This window comes from Entelurus aequoreus, linkage group LG22 (genome assembly GCF_033978785.1).
Source record: "Entelurus aequoreus isolate RoL-2023_Sb linkage group LG22, RoL_Eaeq_v1.1, whole genome shotgun sequence".
Classification (NCBI taxonomy): domain Eukaryota; kingdom Metazoa; phylum Chordata; class Actinopteri; order Syngnathiformes; family Syngnathidae; genus Entelurus; species Entelurus aequoreus.
In genome coordinates, this window is record NC_084752.1 from 13,420,387 (window position 1) to 13,441,940 (window position 21,554).

At 36.1% G+C, this 21,554-nt stretch overlaps 1 protein-coding gene across 5 annotated transcripts in view; it reads left to right on the top strand.

The window, feature by feature from the left end:
• Nucleotides 1-21,554, top strand: part of tenm3 (teneurin transmembrane protein 3) — a 755,307-nt gene that overhangs the window by 398,317 nt on the left and 335,436 nt on the right. The window lies entirely within an intron of this gene.

The following is a 21,554-nucleotide window of genomic DNA, read 5'->3' on the forward strand; positions in this document are numbered from 1 at the left end:
ATAGGATATAGAGGGGGGTATAGACAGCATATTTTAATAGTAATAGTAATAGTCTTGTTTGAGGACAAACATGACACAAACCTCCCCAATTGTTAGAACTACCACTGTTTAATATGTTTGTGTGTATGCTTCACTGATGAGAGTATTTGGTGAACATGGTTTTGTCCTACTAATTTCAGCGGTTCTTGAACGCACCATAGTGTGGACTGTGACGCAACAGTTTGTCAACATGTCAAATCTTCCACTCCTTTGTTTCATGCTGTGCGTGAATGCACAAAGGTGAGCTTTGTTGATGTTATTGACTTGTTGGAGTGCTAATCAGGCATATTTGGTCAGTGCACGACTGCAAGCTAATCAATGCTAACATGCTATTTAGACTAGCTGTACGTACGTATTGCATCATCGTGCCTCATTTGTAGGTATATTTAGGCTCATTTAATTTCCTTTACTTTTATCCTCTTTGTATATAATTTCTGCATGTCTCATGACACATTATCTGTATGTAATATTGGCTGCATTTCAGATTGTTTCTGTGCCATGTTGTTCCAGACCACAGCAAATATTATCTAGCTTGCCAAATATTGTAATAAATCTATTAAAATAATGGTTTCTAATGTTGTAAAAATGTGTAGAATAAATATTACATTTCAACATTTCTGTCAACGGAGATTTGCTTCTGCCTGCGACACATAGTCATTTTGATAGTAGGCTATTACAGCTAATATGGACACTTACATCATGTGTTGCCTTCATTATAAGACTTATATATGGCTTTTCATTTTTTGCGGCTCCAGACTGATTAGTTTTTTGTATTTTTGGTCCTATATGGCTCTTTTAACGTTTTTGGTTGCCAACCCCTGTCCTAGGGAGTCTGCAGGGGTACTGCAGTAGACTTGTGAAATTTTTGGGTTGATCAGACTCCGTTTTAATACATATACGTTTCATATCTCGTTGCAATTTGTTCCACATACTTAAATGTATTTAAATACACATTAAAATTGATTCAACACACTCTAGTGTAGTTTTGAAATCTCGGTGGCGTGGTCACCTTACTTGCTGTACTTTGGTTTAAAATAAAAAAACATGAGTAAATAATTATATTTGTATATTCTTGTTAGTATTTAAGAGATTTAGCGATTATTTTAAATAGGATGCAAATAATGCAGTATATGTGTTATTTGTATATCTTAGTATTGCACAATAACAAGGTACTGTACTGTTAGGACCAGTTCAAATTAAAACAATCACAATGTTGTACAAGATATATGGGTAGGGGGGTCTGTGCTCCATCTCTCCCCCAGTCTTAGGGTCCTTGGCCTGGAAAACGTTGAAGACCTTGGTCTATATACCACTGCCAATTAACATCTTGGAATTGCAATTGCATGCAAGTCTACTATATAATACTTGCAAATGTCTCAAAAGTGTATTAAATCAGGAAATAAAACCTGGACAGCACAGTTATCAATATCAGCTCACTGTTGAATAACATTGAGATTTTATGATTTAACAAATTAACTTTTATTAACACCATTTGCACTCACACAGAAGTACCAAAAATGTGTGCCTTGGTGTAGAGCAGGGTGTCCAAAGTGCGGCCTGGGGGCCATTTGCGGCCCGCAGCTAATTGTTTACCGGCCCGCCACACATTCTGGAAATACTATTGTAAAAATAAAAAAGAATATTAAAAAAAGTGGAATGAGGTGAAATCTAACGAGAAAAAGTTGCAATGTTGACACAAAAGCTCCCATGTAGGCTGTTTTTTTTTCTTTTGTCTTTCTTTATTTTTCTTTTTTTGCCATTGCTCAAAAAAGAAAAAATAATGACAAAAAAATCCATGTTATAATGAATTATTTTCAGGGCTCCAATTACTTCAAATATTTCACTTTAAAATGTTTTCTGTGGTAAATATTGCATATATTGTGTAGTAGCCATATAAAAACATCAAAGTTTTCTTTGACAAAAGCGCATTAAACAAACAAAATAATAGTTCCAGCATAAAATCGACAGATATATCTGAAGTTGATCTCGTAACTTAAGTGTTGAAAGTAAAACAAAAACCTAATACAAATGTATCACTTTATGAGTGGGGTACCTTTTGGATCCAAAATATATTTAGTGATTTTTTATTTATCTTTTCACTGTGATTACTCAAAAATATGAAATAATTAAAATAAATTGTGTCCTGCATTATTGATCTTTTAGGGCTCTAATTACTAAATACTGCATATTTCAGTTTTATTATAAAAAAAACTAAGTTGTTTTTGACAGAAAAGCCATAAAACATTTTTTTAAATTTGTATTACTTTATATCAACTTGAAGTTGATATAGAGATTTACTGTAAGCGTTAAATAATTTAAAAAAAATAATAATCTGACTTATTTTTAACATTTTATTGACTGAGACCCTTTATGGTCCCCGGGACCCCTAAAGGTAAAATAAATTTTAAAAATCCATATATTTTGTTATGGTTTGAAAATGAAAAATATCAAAATGGCCCCCACATGCTTTAATTTTTCCGTGTGCGGCCCTCAGTGGAAAAAGTTTGGACACCCCTGGTGTAGAGGTAACGATTCCAAGGTACTGTTTCACTTCAAATGTGAAAAATACCCATCCCTAGGCAACCCCAAAAAACATTAAATCTACAGTGAAGTTTGAAAGTGCTAAATTATAGTGTGGATCTGTTTTTTCAGCATACAATACTGGCAAACTTCAAATAATTAAAGGATGGATGAATGGAAAAATGTACCGACACATTCTTGGGGAAAAAGCTAACTGCAATCTACCAGCATTATGAAGATGAAACAAGGGTGGATATTTTATCAAGACACTTATCCCACAAACACACAGCCACGGAAACCCTCACATGGTTTCAAAGAGAGAAAGTCAAGTTGTTTTATGTGAAAGAATTGGCTGCAGAGCATGCGATTAGTTACTTTAGAAGCTGTCATTATCTAGAAGTTTGTTTTTTTATCAAGTCTCAGTTAGCACATTGAATGTTTTTTCACATTACACATAACCTTATTCATAGACGTCTGTGGTTTGATGTCTTTGCATGTGTGGAGTGCAATAGTTGCTACCGACATCTGGTGCAATTTTCACATCAACAGCACATTTTAGAAATATATGTACTGAGAAAAATGGTGTCTTGTTCTGTCCTTATTTCATCCGCTTCATTTGTTCATTGCCTTGTTATTATGACACTCTAAGTTCAATAAAACGCTGTTGTTGTGGTCCATAAAATACCGTTCGCATTATTCCGGAGATTGCGTTACATACAAATCTCTTTTTTTCAGTCTTTTCTTTTCGAAAATGGCAACCCCAAATGTTGAAAGAGCCATATTGCACCAAAAATACAATCACATATTGTCTGGAGCCGCAAAAATTAAAAGCCTTATATCAGTCTAGTAACAAAGGAAGCACAATATGTAAGTGTCTATTAGCTATAATAGCCTACTATCAAAATGACTGTGTTGCAGGCTGATGCAAATCTTCGTTGACAGAAATGTTGAAACGTATATGTATTCGTCACATTTTTACAAGTTTGGAAAACATTAGTAAACTGGAGGCTTCTCAGAGGGTGAGATAACTCCTGGAAATTACTGACTTAGAATGGCCAAAGGTATAGATGTGTGTGTCCAAGTTAAAGGAAACGGCAGGCTGTCTTCTTCGAATGGATTTATTACAATCTTTGCAAGCTGGGTTACCTTTGCTGTGGTCTGGAACAACATGGCGCACAAACAACTATGAGAAATGGGGTCGATATTACATACAGATAATGTGTCATGAGACATGCATATATAAATTAAATACACAGAGGACATAAGTGAAGAAAATAAATTTGATCAAATATACCTACAAACGAGGCATAATGATGCAATATGTACATACAGCTAGCCTAAATAGCATGTTAGCATCGATTAGCTTGCAGACATGCAGTGACCGAATATGCCTGATGAGCACGCCAACAAGTCAATAACATCAACAAAGCTCACCTTTGTGCGTTCACGCACAGCATGAAAGGTTTGGTGGACAAAATGAGACAACAAAAGGAGTGGCACAAAACACGTCTTTCTGAGGCAGCATCGAAGAAAGTTGTACATGTAAACAAACTACGATGAGTTCAAAGCCCGCCGAACGACGCTCACCAAATACTCTCATCAGTGAAACATGTTTAATATGAACAGTTCCTAAAGTTCCTTGGGTGAATAATGTAAACTCACTACACCACCGCTTTCATGGCGCGTTTACTGACAGATATAAGTAAGAACTTTACACTACTTTATATTAGAAATGGCAACAGCGGAGGATGAATGTCCCATAACAAGAAGATAGAGAAAAAGAACAAGCTCATTGACTACGGCGTCGGCACGGACTACAAAGGCAATTTTTCAGGATTTATGCAGATCCCAAATACAGATCAGCAGGTACCAGAAGGTAAGAATAGTTGCTTTTGCATAATACTGCGAAACAAAACGCTGTGGGCTCTGTACCGAGGATGTTGTTGTGGCTTGTGCAGCCCTTTGAGACACTTGTGATTTAGGTCTATATAAATAAACATTGATTGATTGAGATAATATGTCTTACCTTATACACACACCATATTAATACTTGTATGTTGAAGCACATCAAACGGTGCAGTATCTATTATGTGTGACTGTCATCTACTTGTCACACTTATCATTACACCATGTACCAAATAAAATAGCTTCGAGGTGGATAAGCTCAACCAAACTTATTCCGTACATTAGGCGCACCGGGTTATAAGGCGCACTGTCGAGTTTTGAGGAAAAACAAAGATTTTAAGTGCGCCTTATAGTCCGGAAATTATGGTAGCTTTTTTTTCTGCACTTTGGACAGAGATTTGACTCAGGAAAGTCAAACCCAAACACAGAGCTTGTTGGGTGTAATTTGAACGATCTATTTGACCATTATAGGTAGGGGTGTGGGAAAAAATCGATTCGAATTCAAATCGCGATCCTCACGTTGTCCGATTCAGTATCGATTCTCATTTTTCAAATATCTATTTTTATTTTTATTTTTTATTTTATTTATTTATTTATTTATTTTTAATTAATCAATCTAACAAAATAATACACAGCAATACCATAACAATGCAATCCAATTCCAAAACCAAACCCGACCCAGCAACACTCGGAACTGCAATAAACAGAGCAATTGAGAGGAGACACAAACACGACACAGAACAATCCAAAAGTAGTGAAACAAAAATGAATATTGTCAACAACAGTATCAATATTAGTTACAATTTCAACATAGCAGTGATTAAAAATCCCTCATTGACATTATCATTAGACATTTAAAAAAAAAAAAGAATAATAAAAAGAACAATAGTGTCACAGTGGCTTACACTTGCATCGCATCCAGTGTTTCCCACACATTCATTTATTTGTGGCGACCCGCCACGAAAGAATTACGCCCGCCACAAATTAAAAAAATTAAAAATAAATAAATATTTTGTTTTATTTATTTTTTTGTTCTGTCCAGCTTCTCAGGCAAATCATATAGTTGATGTAGATGCCCATATAGGCTGTTCAGATTTACTTTACAAAAGAGAAGTGTAGGATACTTCTCTTGTTGCCTTATTTGTATTTGACCACTACTGTTTTCTGTTTATTTGTTACTGACTGTGGCAGGACACCTCTGCCTCTGTTTCACTTTATGTTGCTGGTAAATAATATGGTTGTAGTAGTAGGCTAAAGTTAAATTATTTAGTATGCACTAATTAAAGGGGCAGAGCTTTAAGAGACATTTTAGCTTTTATATTTTATAAGATATATTTTTTGTAAGGACCACAATTAATAAATGTATTTCAGTGAATAACTTATTGTTCAAATCTGTATATAAATATGTACATAAAGTGTTGTAATTATATTGTAAAATGGATGGATGGATGGATGGATGTTTAAAACAAAACTTTTATTTTTAATTAGTAAGTATACATTTTTTGAGCCTTTTTAGAGAAAATCATATCATTGTAGTACATTATGCAAATTACTCGATGATGTCATGGTGACCACGCCCATAGCCACGCCCCCACCTCCACAGGTATCTTGGCAGTTTATGGGAAACACTGGCATCTCATAAGCTTGACAACACACTGTGTCCAATATTTTCACAAAGATAAAATAAGTCATATTTTTGGTTCATTTAATAGTTAAAACAAATGTACATTATTGCATTCAGTTGATAAAACATTGTCCTTTACAATTATAAAAGCTTTTTACAAAAATCTACTACTCTGCTTGCATGTCAGCAGACTGGGGTAGATCCTGCTGAAATCCTATGTATTGAATGAATAGAGAATCCTTTTGAATCGGGAAAATATCGTTTTTGAATCGAGAATCGCGTTGAATCGAAAAAATCGATTTATAATCGAATCGTGACCCCAAGAATCGATATTGAATGGAATCGTGGGACACCCAAAGATTCGCAGCCCTAATTATAGGTGAGCTCACGACAGTAAATATAAATCTGCAGTCTGCTTGTTCATATGCTGAGCGTGAACAGGCTGTCTGAATGACACACTCTAGATGCAGCACTAATTACTTGAACACGTTTCCTGCTTTTATTACTGCATTGTCAATACGGTCCCAGTGATTAGTTGGTCTGCACACTTATCTCACTAACATTCTCTATCATACTCACACTGGAAATAATATGACATGAAAGGTTTACAACGTCCAGAGGATGCATGGAGCTCCTGTCAGGTCAGCACATGACACACACACACACACACACACACACACACACACACACACACACACACACACACACACACACACACACACACACACACACACACACAGATATAGATGGATGCATCTTGGAGGTCACTGTCAGCCCACAGGCAAAAGTTGAGCAGTCATTCAGAACACAATGAGAAAGTGTCGTGTGTTTGTGTGTGTCTGTGTGTGCCTGTGTGTGCGCACTTCACTTGTGTGTCTGACCTGGTTCATCAATGTGACTGTTTTTAGAGGGCACGTTTGTATGACAGCGACTGTTGATTGCAGGTCACACAAACGTGCATGGTGGCTCAACTGCTTATAGTTATGTTTCCACCACTGCAGGCACATACAGTATACTGTATGTACAAAACCAGTGACGTTGGCACGTTGGGTAAATGGTAAATAAAAACAGAAGACAATGATTTGCAAATACTTTTCAACTTATATTCAATTGAATAGACTGCAAAGACAATGTATTTAATGTTCCAACTGAGAAACATTTTGTTTTTGCAAAAAATCATTAACTTAGAATTTAATGGCAGCAACACTTTGCAAAACCTTGGCACAGGGGCATTTTTGCCACTGTGTTACATGACCTTTCCTTTTAACAACACTCAGTAAACGTTTGGGAACTGAGGAGACCAATTTTTGAAGCTTTTCAGGTGGAATTATTTCCCCATTCTTGCTTGATGTACTGTTGTTCAACAGTCCGGGGTCTCCGTTGTGGTATTTTAGGCTCCATTATGCGCCACACATTTTCAATGGGAGACAGGTCTGGACTACAGGCAGGCCAGTCTACTACCCGCACTCTTTTACTATGAAGCCACGCTGTTGTAACACGTGCAGAATGTGGCTTGGCATTGTCTTGCTGAAATAAGCAGGGGCGTCCATGATAACGTTGCTTGGATGGCAACATATGTTGCTCCAAAACCTGTATGTACCTTTCAGCATTAATGGTACCTTCACAGATGTGTAAGTTACCCATGCCTTGGGCACTAATACACCCCCATACCATCACAGATGCTGGCTTTTGAACTTTGAAACCTATAAAAATCCGGATGGTTCTTTTCCTCTTTGTTCCAGAGGACACAACGTCCACAGTTTCCAAAAACAATTTGAAATGTGGACTCGTCAGACCATAGAACACTTTTCCACTTTGCATCAGTCCATCTTAGATGAGCTGTGGCCCAGCAAAGCCGGCGGCGTTTCTGGGTGTTGTTGATAAATGGCTTTTGCTTTGCACAGTAGAGTTTTAACTTGCACTTACAGATGTAGTGACCAACTGTAGTTACTGACAGTGGTTTTCTGAAGTGTTCCTGTGGTGATACCCTTTACACACTGATGTCGGTTTTTGATGCAGTACCACCTAAAGCAGGGGTCGGCAACCCAAAATGTTGAAAGAGCCATATTGGACCAAAAATACAAAAACAAATCTGTCTGGAGCCGCAAAAAATTAAAAGCCATATTACATGTGTCATGAGATATACATTTAATTAAGAGGACTTAAAGGAAACTAAATGAGCTCAAATATAGCAACAAATGAGGCATAATGATGCAATATGTACATATAGCTAGCCTAAATAGCATGTTAGCATCGATTAGCTTGCAGTCATGCAGTGACCAAATATGCCCGATTAGCACTCCACACAAGTCAATAACATCAACAAAACTCACCTTTGTGCATTAATGCACACCGTTAAAAGTGTGGTGGACAAAATGAGACAGAAAAAGGAGTGGCATAAAACACGTCCTAGATGGTCGGAGAAAGTTGTAAACAAACTAAGGTGAGTTCAAGGACCGCCAAAATTAGTAGGACAAAACGGCGCTCGCCAAATACTTGATATCAGTGAAGCATGTTTAATATAAACAGTGTGATTTTTAACAATTAGGGAGGTTTGTGTCATGTTTGTCCTCATACAGAAACCATATTAAAACTTTTTTTTTTTTCCCGCTCATCTTTTTCCATTTTTCATACATTTTTGAAAAAGCTCCAGAGAGCCACTAGGGCGGCGCTAAAGAGCCGCATGCGGCTCTAGAGCCGCGGGTTGCCGACCCCTGACCTAAAGGAATCAAAGGTCCGTAATATCATCACTTCCGTGCAGTAAATTCTCAAGATTCTCTGAACCTTTTGATGATATTACGAACCGTAGATGTTGAAATCCCTAAATTCCTTGCAATAGCTCGTTGAGAAATGTTGTTCTTAAACTGTTCGACAATTTGCTCACGCATTTGTTCACGAATGACTGAGCATTTCATTGAAGCTGCTTTTGTACCCTATCATGGCACCCACCTGTTCCCAATTAGCCTGTTCACCTGTGGGATGTTCCAAATAAATGTTTGATGAGCATTCCTCAACTTTCTCAGTCTTGTTTGCCACTTGTGCCAGCTTTTTTGAAAGATGTTGCAGGCATCAAATTCCAAATGAGCTAATATTTGCCCAAAAAATAATCAAGTTTTTCAGTTCGAACGTTAAGTATCTTGTCTTTGCAGTCTATTCAATTGAATACAGGTTGAAAAGTATTTGCAAATAATTGTATTTTGTTTTTGTTTACGTTTTACACAATGTGCCAACTTCACTAGTTTTAGGTTTGTATTTGAAGGGGACTTTTACCAACTTACACCATAACAACAACTGTTTCTTCATGACAGAACAAAGACATTCTGTGCAGTATAAAGCAAGGGGGTAACTCTACGCCAGGGGTGTCCAAAGTGCGGCCCGTGGGCCATTTGCGGCCCGCAGGTAATTTTTTAACGCCCTCACAGCACATTCTAAAAATACGATGAAAAAAACAAAAAACAAACATAAAAAGTGGTATAAAAGAGCAAACAGGGGAAATGTAACAAGAAAATGTTGCATTATTTACTCTAATAACACAAAGCTGCCATGCAGGCTGTTTCTTTCTTTAAAAAATAATAATGAATCAAAATCAATGTCATTATGAATTATTGACCTATTCAAGGCTCCATTTACTTCACATTAAATATTCTACTTTGAGATATTTTGGGGGGGAAATGTTGCATATTTTTTGGTTGCCATTAAAAAAACAAAGTTTTTTAAAGAAGGGCCTAAAAAGAACAAACAAAAAACATAAACAACAATAAAACTTATAATTGACGGATAGATCTGAAGTTGATCTTGAGACTATTGTGGTAAAAGTTTAAAAAAATGTTGGATTTATTTTTTTAAGCTTTACTGAGCAGTACCCTTTTGGATCCCCAATCATTTTAGTGGGACTTTTTTTTTTAAGTGTCATTGCTCAAAAAAATTATGAATTAAAATCAATGTTGTTATGAGATATTGACCTTTTTAAGACTCCAATTATTATATAATCTCAAATATTCCACTTTAAGATTTTATTGGGGGAAAATATTGCATATTTTGTGTTTTTTTCCATAAAAAAACACGGTTTTCCTTGACAAAAATGGCATACAACTTCAATCTTTAAAAGCGTTATATTGACAGATAGACCTAATGTTGATCTAGAGATTTAAACTTTGAATAATAATAATAATAATAATAATACTAAATAATGACACATTTGTAATATTTTTTTGGACGAAAACCTTTTGGGGTCCCCGGGATCAAGTCTGAGTGGAGGCCTAAATGTATCTTTTTTATACATATATTGTATTGGTTTTTAAAATAAAAAATATCAAAATGGCCCCCGCTTGCTTTGATTTTTCAGTGTGCGGCCCTCAGTGGAAAAGGTTTGGACACCCCTGCTCTACGCCATCATTGCAAACTTAATTTTTAAGGTCAAAGTTCGATTCCCAGCTAATTATTCAGATTTAACGATTTAAAACATCACTGGTGGATACGCTTCCTAAAATAGGTTTTGAAAAAATGCGCAAGCGATGAGCGCTCTCTGATGACCTCTTCAACTTCCTGACCATCAGTTGTGGTTGATGTTGTGTACTATGAACTATGTGGGTGCTGTAAATGTTGGCACAGGCAATCTACCAGCTGGAGTTAATCATCATTACTACTAACAGGAAGTTAAGAGGCCTCGTGAAGTTAAAAGACACGTTGGTTCATTCAGCACGACTGAAATAATTCCATTGGGTGCTTGAAGTGTACATCTAGCAAGTGATGCTTTGACCCTGTCTTGGCTTTTTAGAAAACGCCCGCGAGTGTCTAATTTGAGCTTTAAATTATTGCCTTTCTCAAGTAAAGATTCAGTATATGTTTTATATAGTCAGTAGCTCCAGAAAAAGCCCAATATTTCAATTATGTACACTTTCATGGTGATATGTCTTAACTTCTGAACACAACTGCATTTTGATTAATGCTCTACAAGCTGTGTTTAGCTGGAGTACCTCAACTTACGAGCTTAACTGGTTATGGGACAGAGCTTTTAACTCAAAACACTCAGTATCTCAAATCAACGTCTCCAATTAAAATATATATATATATATACACTACCGTTCAAAAGTTTGGGGTCACCCAAACAATTTTGTGGAATAGCCTTCATTTATTTCTAAGAACAAGAATAGACTGTCGAGTTTCAGATGAAAGTTCTCTTTTTCTGGCCATTTTGAGCGTTTAATTGACCCCACAAATGTGATGCTCCAGAAACTCAATCTGCTCAAAGGAAGGTCAGTTTTGTAGCTTCTGTAACGAGCTAAACTGTTTTCAGATGTGTGAACATGATTGCACAAGGGTTTTCTAATCATCAATTAGCCTTCTGAGCCAATGAGCAAACACATTGTACCATTAGAACACTGGAGTGATAGTTTCTGGAAATGGGTCTCTATACACCTATGTAGATATTGCACCAAAAACCAGACATTTGCAGCTAGAATAGTCATTTACCACATTAGCAATGTATAGAGTGTATTTCTTTAAAGTTAAGACTAGTTTAAAGTTATCTTCATTGAAAAGTACAGTGCTTTTCCTTCAAAAATAAGGACATTTCAATGTGACCCCAAACTTTTGAACGGTAGTGTATATATATATATTAGAGATGTGTGGATAGGCAATTATTTAATCCGCAACCGCATCACAAAAGTCGTCATCCACCCGCCATCCACCCGAACTAACATTTTATCAAAACCACAACCGCCTGCCACCCGCCACCCACCCGTTGTTCCATCCATCCATCCATTTTCTACCGCTTATTCCCTTCGGGGTCGCGGGGGGCGCTGGAGCCTATCTCAGCTACAATCGGGCGGAAGGCGGGGTACACCCTGGACAAGTCGCCACCTCATCGCAGGGCCCCCACCCGTTGTTATATATCTAATATAGACAATGCAAGGCATTCCTGTTAAAGAAAGGAGACTGATCCAATGCAGCAGAGACATTCAATGCGTGCCACACATTAATATCTCTTGGCCACGCATTAGAGGTTAAGAGATATTAATGCGTGATAATATTATTTATCATTATTATAATATTATTGTCATTTCCATTAAGAAAGTGTTGACTATTGTTATTTTTTTTCTCTGGTCTTTAGTATTCCCTTTTTTAGTTAGTCGCGTACCATGTTTGCTGCCTGCGTTGCCATCTTTTTATTTTTTTCTTCTTCTGTTGTGTTGTGGTGTGCTGTGTCACGCCAAATTTCTTCCCCTTACAAAAACTTTTTTTTTAAAAAATATTTTACAGGCCTGATTTACTAACAGTTAGCGTGTACTAAAACGCGTGCAAACTTAATAGGACACGCAAAGCTGATCTACTAAGATGTGTGCAAAGTGGATTGTGTCTGTTTCGTGAGCAGTATAAAGCGTCCAACCTATTTTGCATCTGTCTTCATTAATATGCAAATGATATGCAGATTAGCAAAACATCCACAACACTGGGAGGAGAAGCTGCAAATGTATTACACAGCGAGCGCGATAGGAGTCATCAACACTTATCACCCTTTTGCGAGCTCTATTTAGCGTTTGTATTTAGCGCCTCTGAAAGGGCCGTGCAAACGGACAGTTCCACACGGCTGCAGGTCAGTGCTCGCGCTGCAAAGACAGACGAGGAACAGAGAATGTGTAAGTCAACCTATTTGCACGGTCTGTCAGAAATTAAAAATAAATAAATAAAAAATTAAAAAATATAAAAAATTGCACGGTCTGTCAGAAATTAAAAATAAATAAATAAAAAATTAAAAAATATAAAAAATTGCACGGTCTGTCAGAAATTACAAATAAATAAATAAAAAATTAAAAAATATAAAAAATTGCACGATCTGTCAGAAATTAAAAATAAATAAATAAACATACCGCCTATACAGCAACATCCGTTTATAAAAAATTGCACGGTCTATCCGAAATTAAAAATAAATGAATAAACATATCGCCTATACAGCAACATCCGTTTATAAAAAAATTGCACGGTCTATCCGAAATTAAAAATAAATAAATAAACATATCGCCTATACAGCAACATCCTTTTATAAAAATCTGCACGGTCTGTCAGAAATTAAAAATAAATAAATAAAAAATATAAAAAATTGCACGATCTGTCAGAAATTAAAAATAAATAAATAAACATACCGCCTATACAGCAACATCCGTTTATAAAAAATTGCACGGTCTATCCGAAATTAAAAATAAATAAATAAACATATCGCCTATACAGCAACATCCTTTTATAAAAAATTGCACGGTCTGTCAGAAATTAAAAATAAATAAATAAAAACATTTAAAATATAAAAAATTGCATGATCTGTCAGAAATTAAAAATAAATAAATAAACATACCGCCTATACAGCAACATCCGTTTATAAAAAATTGCACGGTCTATCCGAAATTAAAAATAAATAAATAAACATATCGTCTATACAGCAACATCCTTTTATAAAAAATTGCACGGTCTGTCAGAAATTAAAAATAAATAAATAAAAAATTAAAAAATATAAAAAATTGCACGATCTGTCAGAAATTAAAAATAAATAAATAAACATACCGCCTATACAGCAACATCATTTTGTAAAAAATTGCACAGTCTATCCGAAATTAAAAATAAATAAATAAACATATCGCCTATACAGCAACATCCTTTTATAAAAAATTGCACAGTCTGTCAGAAATTAAAAATAAATAAATAAACATATCGCCTATACAGCAACATCCTTTTATAAAAAATTGCACGGTCTGTCAGAAATTAAAAATAAATAAATAAACATATCGCCTATACAGCAACATCCTTTTTGTAAAAAATTGCACGGTTTGTCAGAAATAAAAAATAAATAAATAAACATATCGCCTATAAAGCAACATCCTTTTATAATTGTATAGCTGCATGCTGGGGCTAATTAAAACAGGATGATTGCTAGTGTTTTTTAATGGTGTTTTTTTTTTTCTTTCATTTAAAATATATATTACCAACAAAACTCCTTAAGTATGCATTTTTTGCGTCTTGAACAGCTTCTGTTCCATGAGCGCATCAGCACTGCACAAAAAAAGTGTTTTTTTTTTATTGTAGATGCACTGGACTGCTTCTAAAATGCCCATAAAAAGTGGTACATGTCTGCTGCTTGTTTGATAACATGGATGTGCAGGACATTTTTGAGTTTCTGCATGTTGAAAGCTGCGTAGTACACGGAAAAACATAATTTAAAAAAGGCGATTTGCACTTGTTATGAATACCACCTGCAGTGTTAGTAGATCGCACGCAACACGCCCACTAATAGTACACATCATTTTATAGATTGCACATGCTGTTTAGCACGTGATATTCGGATCTTAGTAAATCTGGCCCCAAGTGCCTTGACTGTTGTCCCGATACCAATATTTTGGTACCGGTACCCAAATGTATTTCGACACTTTTCGGTACTTTTCTAAATAAAGGGGACCACAAAAAATGGCATTATTGGCTTTATTTTAACAACAAATCTTACGGTACTTTCAACGTTTGTTTCTTATTGCAAGTTTGTCCTTAAATAAAATAAGGAACATACTAGACAACTTGTCTTTTATTAGTAAGTAAGCAAACAAAGGCTCCTAATTTAGCTGCTGACATATGCAGTAACATATTGTGTCATTTTCCATTCTATTATTTTGTCAACATTATTAAGGACAAATGGTAGAAAATGAATTATTAATCTACTTGTTCATTTACTGTTAATATCTGCTTGCTTTCTCTTTTAACATGTTCTATCTACACTTCTGTTAAAATGTATTAATCACTTATCCTTCTGTTGTTTGGATGCTTTACATTAGTTTTGGATGATACCACAAATTTCGGTAACAATCCGATACCAAGTACCGTATTTTTCGGAGTATAAGTCGCACCTGCCAAAAATGCATAGTAAAGAAGGAAAAAAACATATATTAGTCGCACTGGAGTATAAGTCGCATTTTTTGGGGAAATGTATTTGATAAAACCCAACACCAAGAATAGACATTTGAAAGGCAATTTAAAATAAATAAAGAATAGTGAACAACAGGCTGAATAAGTGTACGTTATATGAGGCATAAATAACCAACTGAGAACGTGCCTGGTATGTTAACGTAACATATTATGGTAATAGTCATTCAAATAACTATAACATATAGAACGTGCTATACGTTTACCAAACAATCTGTCACTCCTAATCGCTAAATCCCATGAAATCTTATACGTCTAGTCTCTTACGTGAATGAGCTAAATAATAATATTTGATATTTTACGGTAATGTGTTAATAATTTCACACATAAGTCGCTCCTGAGTATAAGTCGCATCTCTGAAAAAAACTGCGACTTATAGTCCGAAAAATACGGTATTTAAAGGATCATACAATGATGAATATTTTAAGTCCTCATGTGTCCAGGGACATATATCATGAGTTTATAAACATAATATACATTTTTTTAAACTAAAGAAGATGTTGTGATGCCAAAGAATATCGATGTAATCATAGTAGTATTGACTAGATACGCTCCTGTACTTGGTATCATTACAGTGGATGTCAGGTGTAGATCCACCCATGGCGTTTGTTTACATTGTGACGCCGGTGATCTACGGTGTGTAGTGAAGCAAGTTTAGCTATTCCTCGTCCTGCAGGGATGATACTTGTAAGAAACATACTTTATTTGTCGCCATGGAGGCGAGGATTAGTGCTTTAGAAGTAGCTAAAACACTGCAGACCGGAGATGGACGTTAGCCGCTAGTTAGCTAGCTGTGTCTTAAAGCACCTCTTCCTGAGGGCGTTTCAGTGTTATAACTTCACCTTTATCATTAGTTTTTAAATCAAAATGCGGCCGTTCTCCCTTTTCTGTCTACACACTGTGTCTGCTTGTAAGTACTCTGTGATTGTGCGCTGCCGAACATGCTCCTCTGCTCGTAAACCCAGCAATGACACGACTTGACGACGACAGGTACTTTTTAGAGGCGGTTTAATACTGAATATGATTCATTAGTATCGTGGTACTGTACTAATGCCGGTATACCGTACAACCCTAGTCCAAACCACCTCGAAGATTAATTGTCCTTTGTGTTTCCCAATCTGTTCCCCATCCACTCTCATGTTCACATCAGGACTATCTGGGAGTCGACATGAGACAATAAATAGTTTTAGCACATGTCGCTTTACTGCCGTTGCTTACATCTTAATGTTACTTGGCCCAAGGGACAATGTGGCTTTACACCATCTTACAGTTCAGAAGAACAAAAGGCCAACATGATCTCATAGATCAGAGGTGTCAAAGTCGTTATGTTTGGCCCTAGAGGGCCGCTTTGAACAGTGAATACTATTTTTACACAATTGTTTTATGCATTTTATTAGTAGATTTTTTTTTAAACTAAAATGTAAAAAAAATATGGTGAATTGCAATAATTTCACCTAAAAAATTTTAGTGCATATTACTGTAAATGGAAAAACAGTACTGCTGTTTTTATGGTAAAGAAAAGGCAGCTCAGTTGCCAGAATTTTACTGTAAAATTTACATTTGTTTTTTTTTACTGTAAATAAAAAAAACTGCAATTTTACAGTAAAATTATGGCCCCTGAGCTGCCAGTTTGTTTTTGTTTTTTTTACCGCAAATTAACTGTAGATTTTTTGGTGTATTACTGTAAATGCCAAAACGGCACCACCGTTTATTACAGTAAAAACAAGTAAACATTTTTTCATTAAGAGAAAAATGCTGTAAAAAACAGTCAATTTCACAATTTTACCATGAAATCTATTGCTACTTTTACATTGCACAATTTGATGGATAACTTGCTTTGAAATCATTATTATTAGTAGTATTTATTTCTATGTAAAAAAAAATGGTTTGGATGTTTGATAATATATTTCTGCATAATTAGACAATATTTAAGTTAACATCATTTGCGATTACATGGAGTACATTTTTTTCCCCCTCCCAAAATAGAAAGAAAGAATACATTTAGTAAGAAAAGTGTCAGTACTTTATTGATACATATTATTTCCAGGCTTTGGAGGGCCAAATAAAAATGATGTGGCCTTGAGTTTGACACCTGTGTCATAGATCATAAAAGAGAAAGACAAGTGATAAAGGAGGCCCAAAGAAACCGATTGCAGTGTCTAAATCAGGGGTGTCCAAAGTGCGGCCCGCAGCTAATTGTTTACCGGCCCGCCGCACATTCTGGAAATGCTATTGCAAAAATTAAAAAAAACATTTAAAAAAGTGGAAAGAGGTGAAATCTAACTAGAAAAAGTTGCAATGTTGACACAAAGCTACCATGCAGGCTTTTTTTTCTTCTTTTGTCTAACTTTCTTTTTTCTTTTTTTGCCATTGCTCAAAAAAAAAAAAAAATCAATGTTATAATGAATTATTGACCTATTCAAGGCTCCAATTATTTCAAATATTTCACTTTAAAATGTTTTATGTGGGAAACATTGCATATATTGTGTGGTTGCCATACAAAACATCAACATTTTATTTGACAAAAGAGCATAAAACAAACAAAATAATAGTTCAAACGTAAAATCGACGGATATATCTGAAGTTGAGCTCGTAACTTAAGTGTTGAAAGTAAAAAAAAAACTAATAAAAATGTATCACTTTCTGAGTGGGGCACCTTTTGGATCCCAAATATATTTAATGGGATTTTGTTTATCTTTTCACTGTGATTACCGGTACTCAAAAATAATAACAAATTAAAATCAATGGTGTCCTGCATTATTGATATTTTTAAGGCTATAATTACTTCACATCAAACATTGCTTTCTGAATGTTTTGGGCAGTGGGGGAAATACTGCATATTTCAGTTTTATTTTAAAAAACTAAGTTGTCTTTGCCAGAAAAGGCATAAAACCTTTTTGTATTTTTAAACTTTATATCAACCTGAAGTTGATATACTGTACAGATTTACTGTAAGTGTTAAATAAATAAAAAAAAATTATTATTTGACTTGTTTTTAACATTTTAATGACTTAGACCCTTTATGGTGCCCGGGAGCCCTAAAGGTAAAAAACAAACTAAATCCATATATTTTGTTATGGTATGAAAATTTAAAATATCAAAATGGCCCCCGCATGCTTTAATTTTTCCGTGTGCGGCCCTTAGTGGAAAAAGTTTGGACACCCCTGGTCTAAATTGTAGCCCAGCTAAGTTTGAGATCCCCCCCCCCCCCCCCCCACGTCTGTTTCCAGGCAATTGTTTAGGATAAGCAAACAAATCCTCAAACATGAAGGCAGGACTGGCGTATGTTGGTTGTCAAACATTCTAATCCTCATTGTTTTCTCCTTGTCACTCAACCAACATTCGATGTAGTCAGTAGACGTGATTAGTGGGATTTATGAGCGATTGTCAATTGTTTGTCTTTGTTTTGGCTGAAGTGGACAAGTAGTGGGACTGTGTGCGTTATTATGCACAGGAAAGGAAGAAAGCTTAATTGGCATGCATGTTTTTAGCCTCGTCTGATGCCTCATATATGGCCTGTTGAATGAACATTGATCTGTTCAGCTGCATGAACATTGTTCATCCAACAGGACAATGATGCAAGCTTGGTGTCGTATGTTGTGTTGATTAATAAGTCTTGGTTCAATGAAATGATGGTGCTCATAATTCAATTAGACATGCTGAAAAAGGAGTAGGAAAAACAATAACTTAATTAGTCCTACTTCTTCTCCCCAGCTCAACGGTTACTGATAGTGTGTTCACTTTCTGTGTTCCAAATTTTAAAACCTATAACTACTATTTTTAATAGCGAAAGACAAGAATATGGATGTTGTATTGAACCTATTCAGTAATATTACTTGCCGCTCTCTAGATTTATATGTACAAAACCCAAAACCAGTGAAGTTGGCACATTGTGTAAATGGTAAATAAAAACAGAATACAATGATTTGCAAATCCTTTTCAACTTATATTCAATTGAATAGACTGCAAAGACAAGATATTTAATGTTCAAACTGAGAAACTTTTTTTTTTTTTTTTGCAAATAATCACTAACTTAGAATTTAATGGCAGCAACACATTGCAAAAAAGTTGGCACATGGGCATTTTTACCACTGTGTTACATGGCATTTCCTTTTAACAACACTCAGTAAACGTTTGGTAACTGAGGAGACCAATTTTTGAAGCTTTTCAGGTGGAATTCTTTCCCATTCTTGCTTGATGTACAGCTTAAGTTGTTCAACAGTCCGGGGTCTCCGTTGTGGTATTTTAGGCTTCATAATGGGCCCCACATTTTTAACGGGAGACAGGTCTGGGGCCGTATTTATCAAGCGTCTTAGAGTGCCATTTTACACTTAAGTCCTGAGAATTTGCAAAATTTAGTCCTACTCTCTAACTTAAGAATAAAAGCTATTTATCAACTTTCTTAAGTCTAAGAATCACTCCTACTCTCCACGATATTTAAGAGACCTTCAGAGGTGTCCTAAGTGGTTAGGAGTTGCCAGCGGGGGATGGCACTGAGGCGAGAGAGACGTGCGCGAACGTTCAGGGAGCGGAAGGATGTCCTGGCTTTGTTTGATGACGAGCAGCTGATCAAACGGTATTGTTTAGACAGAGCGGGTATTATTTTTGTCACAGATTTAATAAGGGGCGTCATCTCATCAGCAACATCACGCAGCAGAGCTTTTACAGCAGAACTAAAGGTCATCACAATGCTTCGATATCTCACCACTGGGAAAATGCACATTTATTTTTGATTCATTGCCAATATTGTTTGTTTGATTTGTATTATTTTGTAGTTTATTCTCAAAATATACACTCCCATTGTCCACTTAAATATTTCTAAGATATTTCTTTATTCCTAGACAAGGGATTCCCTTCCGTGATTGGTCATTTCTATGGACACAAAAATGACGTCACCTAAAATTCCGTTTACGGCACATAGTAATGTCGTTATTCAGCTCTGAGTTTGACACTTAAGATTCAGTCCTACACTTCGCTGAAAGTGTGAGTAAGACGCTTGATAACTAACTTTTAAGTGCAGCTTTCAGCGAATAATAAGTCAACTCTTAGCAGACTTCTTAGGAGTAATTCTAAGAAGCTTGATAAATACGGCCCCTGGACTACAGGCAGGCCAGTCTAGTACCTGCACTCTTTTACTATGAAACCACGCTGTTGTAACACGTGGCTTGACATTGTCTTGCTGAAATAAGCAGGGGCGACATGATAACATTGTTTGGATGGCAACATACACTACCGTTCAAAAGTTTGGGGTCACCCAAACAATTTTGTGGAATAGCCTTCATTTCTAAGAACAAGAATAGACTGTCGAGTTTCAGATGAAAGTTCTCTTTTTCTGGCCATTTTGAGCGTTTAATTGACCCCACAAATGTGATGCTCCAGAAACTCAATCTGCTCAAAGGAAGGTCAGTTTTGTAGCTTCTGTAATGAGCTAAACTGTTTTCAGATGTGTGAACATGATTGCACAAGGGTTTTCTAATCATCAATTATCCTTCTGAGCCAATGAGCAAACACATTGTACCATTAGAACACTGGAGTGATAGTTGCTGGAAAAGGGCCTCTATACACCTTTATAGATATTGCACCAAAAACCAGACATTTGCAGCTAGAATAGTCATTTACCACATTAGCAATGTATAGAGTGTATTTCTTTAGAGTTAAGACTAGTTTAAAGTTATCTTCATTGAAAAGTACAGTGCTTTTCCTTCAAAAATAAGGACATTTCAATGTGACCCCAAACTTTTGAACGGTAGTGTATGTAGCTCTAAAACCTGTATGTACCTTTCAGCATTAATGATGCCTTCACAGATGTGTAAGTTACCCATGTCTTGGGCACTAATACACCACCATACCATCGCAGATGCTGGCTTTTGAACTTTGCGCCTAGAACAATCCGGATGGTTCTTTTCCTCTCAGGTCCGGAGGACACGACGTCCACAGCTTCCAAAAAACAAATTGAAATATGGACTCGTCAGTCACTTTCCCACTTTGCAGCAGTCCATCTTAGATGAGCTCGGGCCCAGCGAAGTCGGCGGCGTTTCTGGGTGTTGTTGATAAATGGCTTTCGGTTTGCACAGTAGAGTTTTAACTTGCTCTTACAGATGCAGCGACAAACTGTAGTTACTGACAGTGGTTTTCTGAAGTGTTCCTCAGCCCATGTGGTGATATCCTTTACACACTGATGTCGGTTTTTGATTCAGTACCGCCTGAGGGATCGAAGGTCCGTAATATCATTGCATATGTGCAGTGATTTCTCCAGATTATCTGATCCTTTTGATGATATTACAGACCGTAGATGGTGAAATCCCTAAATTCCTTGCAATAGCTGGTTGAGAAATGTTGTTCTTAAACTGTTGGACAATTTGCTCTCGCATTTGTTCACAAAGTGGTGACCCTCGCCCCATCCTTGTTTGTGAATGACTGACATGGAAGCTGCTTTTATACCCAATCGTGGCACCCACCTGTTCCCAATTAGCCTGTTCACCTGTGGGATGTTCCAAATAAGTGTTCG